This window comes from Papaver somniferum, unplaced genomic scaffold (assembly GCF_003573695.1).
Source record: "Papaver somniferum cultivar HN1 unplaced genomic scaffold, ASM357369v1 unplaced-scaffold_33, whole genome shotgun sequence".
In the NCBI taxonomy this organism is placed as follows: domain Eukaryota; kingdom Viridiplantae; phylum Streptophyta; class Magnoliopsida; order Ranunculales; family Papaveraceae; genus Papaver; species Papaver somniferum.
Window position 1 is genome coordinate 5530995 of NW_020644373.1, and position 10902 is coordinate 5541896.

Below are 10902 nucleotides of genomic sequence, written 5' to 3' on the forward strand. Positions count from 1 at the left end.
TCATTTGGTGGAATTCTTCAATATCCGGATTTGATAGTTGTGAATCCGAATCTAAGTTACCTATTTGGATTAATCTTACTCAACAAAGGAGTTTACTAGTTTAAACATAAGAGCCTTTTTCAAACTCAACGAATCTTTTTCTAAAAAATTATTGGAGTAGTGACCAAACATCTTTGTTCCTTTACTGTTTTGAAGACGATCAAAAGAAATTGAATGCTTAAGATTTTACATCGGTAAAGAAACTCAAGAGAGTGATTTTCTATCTTGGGATTTACGTGCGTGACCAATAGGTCGTATACGCAGGGATACTAAGGGATCCTAAGTAACTAGAGGTAGGTCCCTTGATTTTTATACATTTGCGATTTCCTCGTTAACAAAATCTTGATGTGTCAGTTACTTTACTTCCGCATTATAATTATTTTATTATAATAAAGTAAATAACACTTGTATGTTAAATCCTAATCACTTGACATTGATCCTATAGTCAATCGATCTTGTACCGTAACCATTTTCAAGTGAATACCGTGTTGTTGTATTGTCTCGACTTTGTCCAAGACGATCACACTTGGTATCATACTTATAGGTTGAAACAAAAAAACCGTGGTCTATTTGGGTACCCTCGTAATTTCACCGTTTATATAAATACAAATTGCTAGCCAGAGCAATATTAATAGTTAGAAGAATATTGCTAGTCTGAGCAATATTGCTAAGTAACTGAATATTGTTAGTCAGAGAAATATTTTCAAATAGATTTATATTACTACTCAGAGTAATATTTCCAAATAGATGAATATTGCTAGTCAGAGCGCCATTTAGGTGAACATTTCTAGTTAGAGAAATATTTATGAATAAATGAATATTGCTAATAAGAGCAATATTTCCAATTAGGTGAATATTGCTAGTCAAAGAAATATTGCATTCTAGATTGATATTGCTAGCTAGAGCATATTGTAAATTTAGATGAATATTTCTAGTTGAAGCGATAATGCCAGTTAGATCAATAAAATAATGCTAGCAAGAGCAATTGGTAAAAAGAAATATTGGTAGCAAGACCAAATATAAAATATTTAATTGAAATATTGGTAGCTGGACTAATATATTTTTAAATTTTTTTTTTTTATTAATCACAAAACCAGAGGTTACAACAGCGGAAAAATCCTCAAGAAAACAAAAGGAAGCCTAAGCATAGCCAATAAGCTAAAACCAAACAAATAGGTGCAAATGGACAACAAGTCCCAAGCCTGAGAGATAAACTAATTAACTAGAAAAATGGAACCAGGAAAGCAATCAATCAAAACGATATTATGAAGTGTCAGGGAATTCTATTCTATGCATATTAGGTGGTCTTGAAGAGAATTTCATCACATAAACTCTTGTCAGGTGAACTCTTTTCTTAGCAAAAAATCTACAGAAAAATTGATTTCCCTGTATACATGGTTAAAGTGGATCCTTCTTAGAGACTTGCATACCAGTTTCCATCTAGCCCATATGAACCAAGGTAATCTGTTTTAGGAGAAGACTGTCATATCATCATTTGAGTCAGAGTTGACCATAGCCTAAAACTTCTGATGTTTCACTGCCCATTCAAGTGCACATAAAGTTCCCATAACTTCAGCAATAAAGTTTGTTGTTAGAGCACTGCTCGGTCGAACTCGCATGCGTTGGTATCTCAAGCATGTTTGTCAAATTTAGTTGTCAAAACTATATGTCTTGATTCTAGACTACTTATAGCTAAGTCTCAGTTTAGGACAAATTAGTGTAGTTGAGCTCCAGACTCCATGGTGATCATCTTACGAAGACGAAGAACTACTCAAGGAACCAGTGGAACTTCATCCGACTAAAAGGTATGTGGAGACTTGAACTTATCTATCACTCAGAATTCTATCTCTCTATCTCCTACTCTTGAGACAAAGTCGTATAAGTATGATAGTTTTCATACATACACATTTGCTATTTCGATCCAAGTTTACTCGCCTATCTTTTTCTCGAAATACGTGTTGGTAAGCTTTCGCTTTAACCACTTTTCATCTTTATCCGTGACGAAAGTCATGATGACGTTTCAATCTTGAAAATACCTTTGATGACGATAGTTATGAATAACGACTGTTATAACATTATAGAAGAATGTTTCAATGATTGAAATGTAGAGTAGAGATTATGTAACCAACTATGGATATAAGCATATATAGTGTGTTCACACATTAGTGTATAAATCCATGTGCCAGAAACCAATTGTGTGCATTTGTGCATGCAACATTGGTAAAGGAGACAGGTTGGGTACGCGTACCTGTACGCGTACTGGCGGAAGTTTTCTAACCGAAAATTTCTACTGGGGTTTATAGTTTACAAACCGGAAAACCAGTCACCTTAGGTACGCGTACTCACGGAATTTTTCAAACCGAAAATTTCTGCTGAGTTTCCAAACTTAAATCCTGTAGCTAAGGTACACGTACCCGTATGCGTACCCAAGCTGGTTATTTCTCAAATCGGAAGTTCATGAACTTAAAAAAATAAATCAATAAGGAGTGCAATCTTTGAAAACCGTGGCTATATTGTTCATGAATTGATTCAAGTGAATCAAACCGATTTTGTTTCAATTGTGTCTATGTATAAAGACCTAAGAAATTGAAAAACTCTCCAACTAGTTCTTTTGAAGTCATTTGAACTAGTTGTGAAGAAGATGAATATGGTTGATATGAAAGTACTCATATGGATAACCTCGGTTAACTATTTGTGAACCAACAAAGTGTATATGTTTAGGTACGGTTACTCAAACCTAAATGAAACACATTTCATTTGTGTATGACAAGCTAAGTATCTATCTAACGGTTGAAAGATATTAGCTTGGTTGAATCAGGTTTCATCTAACGGTAAATATTGAATGCTTTGTTGCCAAGGTAACTTAGAGTGCAAACCCTGATTTGAAAACTATATAAAGGAGACATCTAGTAACTGGAAAAACTAATCCCCACACCTCCTGTGTGATACTAGTTGGTTTTCTAGAGTCGATTCTCCTTTATCCTTAGGTTTCTTCCCAAGACCCTGTAGGTTAACGAGTGAAATACTTCATTGGGATTGTAAAGCCAGACGAAACTACTTATCTTGTAGTTGAGCGATCTTATCTTGCCATTTTCTATCGTACGAGTTCAATTGAATAATTAACTTGATATTTATCTCCGATAGGGAAAGATAAAAAGAAATCACAAACATCTTCCTCTCATCGTTTGTGATTCCGCAACATCTTGTTTCACTACCATACGATTAAGATTGTTGTGAGGTGATTGATAATACTAGGCTGTTCTTCGGGAATATAAGTCCGGATTATCAATTAGTTCCTGTTCACCTTGATTTATCAAAAGACGGAACAAAAAATCTTAGGTCTATCTGTGGGAGACAGATTTACATATCATAGACTTTTCTGTGTGATACAAATTTGTTTATTAAAGTCTTCGACTTTGGGTCGTAGCAACTCTTTGTTGTGGGTGAGATCAGCTAAGGGAATCAAGTGCATAATATCCTGCTGGGATCAGATATGTAAGGAGCGCAATTATACCTTGAATCAGTGTGATATTGATTAGGGTTCAACTACAGTCCAGGCCGAAGTTAGTTTGTAGTAGGCTAGTGTCTGTAGCGGTTAATACAGTGTGGTGTTCAATCTGGACTAGGTCACGGGGTTTTTCTGAATTTTCGGTTTCCTCGTTAACAAAATTTCCGGTGTCTGTGTGATTTCTATTCCGCATTATATTTTGTTATATAATTGAAATATCACAGGTTGTGCGTTAGGATCAATCAATAAGAATATCCAACCTTTGGTTGTTGATTTAAATTGATTGACACTTGGATATTGGTCTTTGGTACCATCCAAGTTATCTCTCTAGTATTTGATAAAGACTCGCAGATTTCTATTTGCTTGAGTACAAATCGAGAGATAGAGATATTAACTCCTCGATATACTTTTCTCTAGATTGAGTTTGACTGTCTAGTTGATTCTCTAGAAAGTATATTGGAGTTAGTCCATACTGATTGCTAACCGAAATATTGGGTGTGGTTGTTAGACCCCAGCTTTTTCAATTGGTATCCGAGGAGGAAAACACGTTTAAGACCTCATAAGTATGTGTTTGTAAGAGATCTGACTCTATGGACAGAGGTACTATCTCTGATAAACGCGTCACCAAGAATAAAAATTATGTTTCCATAATGTCTATTAAAGAGAAAGATTTGTCAATCTCGAATATAGAAGAACCCAGTGTTCCAAGGAAACATACATACATTGACAAGTGTTACCCTAACTGCCTTACTGACGAATCTGACTCTGAAGTTGAAAGGAATACAAATAGTGCAGTAATTCTGAAATTTATTAGAGTCTAGGCTGATAATGTCATTCGGTTGAAATACGAAGTCAACGTTCTTGTTGGTATGATAAATAAGCGTGACTCTCTTTTAAAAATTCTGCGTGAGGAAAACACCCATGTTTGTCCTTCACAGAACCCTCGTGAGAAAAAACTCATTGAGGATGATTTAGAAACTGAACTTCTTTTGAGTAAACTCTCTATTCAAGAATGTTCCAAAGAGTCCGATATACCAACCATTTCTGATTTAACTAGAAAATTTTCTAGTTCAGAAGTAAATTCAAAATCTCTTCCTGTTGAAAAATATGTGGTTGTGTCCTCCTCTAATCAAGGAATGTTTACATCATAAGGAAGGAAGAAGTCTCCCAACGATGGTTTTAAGATTGTTCCCACTAATCACTCCGATGATCAGAAAGTATTCCATTTTGTGATTCAAAAGGACATGCTGAGCAAAAGAGGAATTTCAGGTTGAATAAAAATTCCACCGTCCATATTCAACACACCTTGGATTTGATTCTCAAAGGTGTAACTGACATTCGTATATCTAAACCAATTGGTTTTAGTACTCACCCTGTGTATTGTACCAGGAAACTCAGTTCGATATGTTCCTCAAATTTTCAAAAGCGAAACAATATTCCTAAACCATTCCGTCAAAGAACTCATGAATCTTCTTGTGTGAAAAAGGGAGATAATGTTGGTGTTGATGCGAAAAAGATACCAAAATAAGGAAGGAAAACATGAAATTCAAAATACATACTGAAAATGATAATAAAGGATTATAAAGAGATCATCAACAGGATGTCAATTCCCTCTGGTCTAATTCCCTCGGGTAAGGATCCATACTATGCACACTATTTTGATAGTAGTAGATTCTATGATAACTCTTCACATCATAATGGTTTTCCTCCAAAGTCTCGCAAAAAGAAGGATTACCAAAATCAACATTCATTTAATGAGCCAAAGGCTTATACTTATGTTAATTAATCACAAGGTTGAAATCTCACTTACATAAATCCTAGTTAAGTGAGATTTGGATAGGTATACTTTTGGTAAAGTGTCTCTGATTATCTAGCTAATTTCTTATCATCCTTAGAAGGATTGTCAGTTACAAATCACTTTACATAAGTATTTTTGCTAACTAAATCGCTTGGTTTCTGCCTTGATTCTAAGTTCTGTGCTGTCTGTTTTCACAATTAGCTTTTTGTTTAGGGTTTTATGGACCCTACTATCTATTAGTACACACACGGCTTCTGGGTATCCGCATAAACCGGTCTTGTACAACCCTAAGTGTTTTCGAAATTGTTTATATACCCTTCCTATTGAGTTGAATTATCTCACTCTAGGCTTCCTATTATCAATGACTTCTTCTTCATGTTCTTGGGATTTACCTGAAGACTTCGTTGATAATGCGGTGTATTTCGAGTTCGATAAAAAGAAAGGAACCTTTGTTGAAGTTGAAAGATCTTTTCCTAAATCTCCTGATTCCTACTCAGATATTAGGGAGAAGATTACAGCTGATGTGGTTCTTGACGTTCAGCAACTTGTTGATGCAAAGAAGTGTCTTGATATGGTACGATCTGAGTTGAAAAATGTTAATCCTGACCTTGGTCTCATGAAAAATCATACAAAAGATCTTCCCAACAAGGATATCCTCTCTAAAGATGCAGAGGATGTTGTTGATCACAAGCTCAAGGATCTCAAGACTCATGAGGATCCCAAATTGGCGAATTGATGATAGTTCGATTTTGGTCGTCACAGTTTCTTCACCTTGTTTTGCCTTTTAACTGGGATAGATTTTTTTTTTGTCTAGTGAAACTTCTTAAGAGAATTTTATTCTTATTTTTGTTTAAGAAGGATAACTAGGGTTTGGAATAACCATTATTGTGAGTACACATAGCTATGTCCAACGATTTCATCTTCATGTTTTTAGATTTATTTGTTTAAATTCTAAAGTTGGTTTGAAAGATGATTTTTGCAGTATTAATATTTATGGTTTTATATATTGCAATATGTTATGGGATATGTGTTTTTGCGTCCGTGAACTATTGTTGTCCCATACGATGTCAAAAGTTATCTCGTTTATATGTCGATATGCATGTATTGATACAAGATCGATGAACTTTTGACAAACAAAAGTTAAGCCTATTATGTCATTTATTGATTGAAGATAGGTTAAAATATTTTGTTTAAAAATATTATGTCTATTATAAGTCGTTATGCCAATAGTGATGAAGATAGAATGAATCTTTGTATATTCCGAAGTATTGATCTTTCCCTGATCCATATTTTATGTGTATACTGTGCGGCTCCATAAGTCTTCTTGTGTGAGCATTTCCAACTAAACTAATCATAGATTCGTTTGTGGTTATTTTGGTTGTGTATTCCGATTAAATTAATCATGGGTTCTCTTGTGGTTAGTTTAATTGAGAATTTTTGGATAACAAAATCATTTTGTGGTTTTTGGTGTCCAAAGAAATCCTTCTTTTCTTGTAAATTAAGGTCGCTCTTGTTGTTCTTTCGGGAATGACATCAAATAGGGGAGAGTTCTTTTGAACTTGCGCTTAATTTCCATATCTTTGTGGGGAGTGCAGCTATGGAATTTTTAGGGGTTCTCTTGTATCTTTATAAACTCCTTGATGAATGCATTTAGCCTCGGCTATATGATTGCATCTAAACAACTTGATATGTGCTTTTCTTTGGTCTTGAAGCATCTCCGTGGAAATTTCATTAGGATCCCACTAGTTTTCGTACCTTTTCCAATTTTATTGACAAAAAGGGGGAGAATTAATGTGTAGTTCTCACTACAAATACATATTTTTTTCATATCATTTTGTAATAGGGAGTGGTTTTCATGTTGAGATGAAAGTATTGACTAAGGGGGAGTGATATATATCACCATAATATTGTTGTCGAAGTTGTGATATAAGAACTTTGATACTGTGTAATAATACTATGACATTGTATAACAATGATCGAGAGCTTTTGTTTTCTCATTGTTATGGCTACGGAACTTCAACAACTATAATGCTGAATTGAACATCTACAAAATCATGGGAGTACTTGGAAAAGACGAAGTTTTCAAGTAATGTTGAAGCACCAAGGAGATAAAGCATGTGGACGAGAAGCTACAGAGTTTTATTTATTTTGTAATCCATATGTATTGATAGTTTTGCCACTAAAATTGACACAAAGGGGAAGATTGTTAGAGCACTGCTCGGTCGAACTCGCATGCATTGCTATCTCAAGCATGTTTGTCAAATTTAGTTGTCAAAACTATATGTCTTGATTCTAGACTACTTATAGCTAAGTCTCAGTTTAGGACAGATTAGTGTAGTTGAGCTCCAGACTCCATGGAGATCATCTTACGAAGACGAAGAACTACTCAAGGAACCAGTGGAACTTCATCCGACTAAAAGGTATGTGGAGACTTGAACTTATCTATCACTCAAAAGTCTATCTCTTTGTCTCCTACACTGGAGACAAAGTCGTATAAGTATGATAGTTTTCATACATACACATTTGCTATTTCGAGGCGAGTTTACTCACCTATCTTTTTCTCGAAATACGTGTTGGTAAGTTTTCGCTTTAACCACTTTTCATCTTTATCCGTGACGAAGGTCATGATGACGTTTCAATCTTGAAAATAGCTTTGATGACGATAGTTGTGAATAACGATTGTTATAACATTATAGAAGAATGTTTCAGTGATTGAAATGTAGAGTTGAGATTATGTAACCAACTATGAATATAATTATATATAGTATGTTGGCACATTAGTGTATAAATCCATGTGCCGCAAACCAATTGTGTGCACTTGTGCATGCGACATTGGTAAAGGAGACAAGTTGGGTACGCGTACCCGTATGCGTACTGGCGGAAGTTTTCTAACCGAAAATTTCTGCTGGAGTTTGTAGTTTACAAACCGGAAAACCAATCACCTTAGGTACGCGTACTCACGGAAGTTTTCGAACCGAAAATTTCTGCTGAGTTTCCAAACTCAAATCCGGTAGCTAAGGTACACGTACCCGTACGCGTATCCAAGCTGGTTATTTCTTAATCGGAAGTTCATGAACTTAAAACAATAAATCAATAAGGAATGCAATCTTTGCAAACCATGGCTATATTGTTCATGAACTGATTCAAGTGAATCAAACCTATTTTCTTTCAATTGTGTCTATGTATAAAGACCTAAGCAATTGAAAAACTCTTCAACTAGTTCTTTTAAAGTCATTTGAACTAGTTGTGAAAAATATGAATATGGTTGATATGAAAGTACTCATTGGCTAACCTCGGTTAACTATTTGTGAACCAACCAAGTGTACACGTTTAGGTACGGTTACTCAAACCTAAATGAAACACATTTCATTTGTGTATGATAAGCTAAGTTTCTATTTAATGGTTGAAAGATATTAGCTTGGTTGAATCAGGTTTTTCATCTAACGGTGAATATTGAATGCATTTGTTACCAAGGTAACCTAGATTGCAAACCCTGATTTGAAAACTATATAAAGGAGACATCTAGCAACTAGAAAAACTAATCCCCACACCTCCTGTGTGAAACTAGTTGGTTTGCTAGAGTCGATTCTCTTTTGACCTTAGGTTTCTTCCCGAGACCCTGTAGGTTAACGACTGAAAGACTTCATTGGGATTGTGAATCCAGAAAAAACTACTTCTCTTATAGTTGAGTGATCTGATATTGCCATTTTCTATCGTACGAGTTCAATTGAATAATTAACTTGAGATTTATCTCCTATAGGGCAAGATAAAAAGAAATCACAAACATCTTCATCTCATCGTTTGTGATTCCGAAAAATCTTGTTTCGTTACCATAAGATTAAGATTGTTGTGAGGTGATTGATAATACTAGGTTGTTCTTCGGGAATATAAGTCTGGATTATCAATTAGTTCTTGTTCACCTTGATTTATCAAAAGACGGAACAAAAACTCTTAGATCTATCTGTGGGAGACAAATTTACCTATCATAGACTTTTCTGTGTGATACAGATTTGTTTATTAAAGTCTTCAACTTTGGGTCGTAGCAACTCTTGGTTGTAGGTGATATCAGCTAACCTTCATGTGAATGTGTTGCCTGATGTAATCATTTTCAGGAAAAGACTTTATAATGCTCTGCTCCAGAATCCAAGCATCCTCCCATACAGAAATTTGGTCACCCTTGCCCACAATCAATCTAGTGTTCTAATTAAATTCTTGTAGTATCCATTTGATTCTAGGCCACACCGATAACTGTTTGTAATACGAAATCCAGCAACCATATTTGTTTTTATATTTTGTAAGAAAGAATTTAGCACATTGCTCATCTGAATTCAGAACTCTCCACAATAGTTTCATCAATAAAGATTTATTAATATCTTCAAATTTTCTTATTCCAAGACCACCCTCTTCCACAGGAGAACAAACTTGATCCCAAGATATAGTTACACATTTCCTGTCTTCATCATTCCCACTCCATAAAAAATTTCTAATAATCCTTTCACAAGATTTAGTCACTTTCTTAAGTCATTTGTAAATGGACATATTGTATATAGGAATACTTCTCAATACAAATTTGATGAGAATAATTCTTGCTTGAAAATCTAACATTTTACCAACCCATGTAGCCAATCTTTTTTGTAGCATTTCAACAAAAAACCATAAGTGCTCAGATTTTACTTTTCCTTGAACAAGCATGACACCAAGATATTTATTATGAAAAGAGGATAACTTCATACTCATAAACTCAACAATTTGGTTTCTCCTAACAAGAGAAGTACCTCCTACAAAGCATTTACTTTTAGTAGAACTTACTGACTGTCCAGAAGCAAGTTGATAATCTACTAGTAACTGCTTCAAATTATGTAAACTTGATTTGCATCCATTGCAGAAAATAAAGATATCATCTACGAATAATAAATGAGATGGATGAATACCTTTTCTGATGACCATTGGTTGTATTTTATTATCTTAGATAAGTTGAAGAATTTTCTTACCTAAAACATTAGCTGCAATCACATAGAGAATAAGTGATAATGGATCTCCTTGCTTGAGGCCCTTTCCAACACCAAAATAGCCTATAGAACCATAATTAATCATAATGGAAATTTTTGTATTATTTAGAAGAACCATAATCCAGTTACAAAAACTATTAGAAAAACCAAACTTCCTAAAGACATTAAAAAGATATTCCAAAATGAGAGTATCATAAGTTTGGGAAATGTCTAACTTTAAGCCCACATTACCTCCTCTTCTCTTTATGTCCATTCACTAATTCATATGCTAAAAGCACTTGTTCATGGATGTTGCTTCCTTGAATGAAGCCCATTGCTGAGGAGATATCAATTTATGCAAAATAGAGGTCATTCTCATAGTGATAATTCTGAAGCAAAAATTACTTAGACCAATGGGCCTAAACTGATTAGCCTTTTTAGCACCTCTAATTTTAGGAATAAGAACTAGAAAATTAGAATTAACTCCAGGAGGAATCACTTGAAATTGCCAGCATTATCTGATTGCAGCTACTAAGTCTTTACTTATAATGTCCCATGCAACTCTGTAG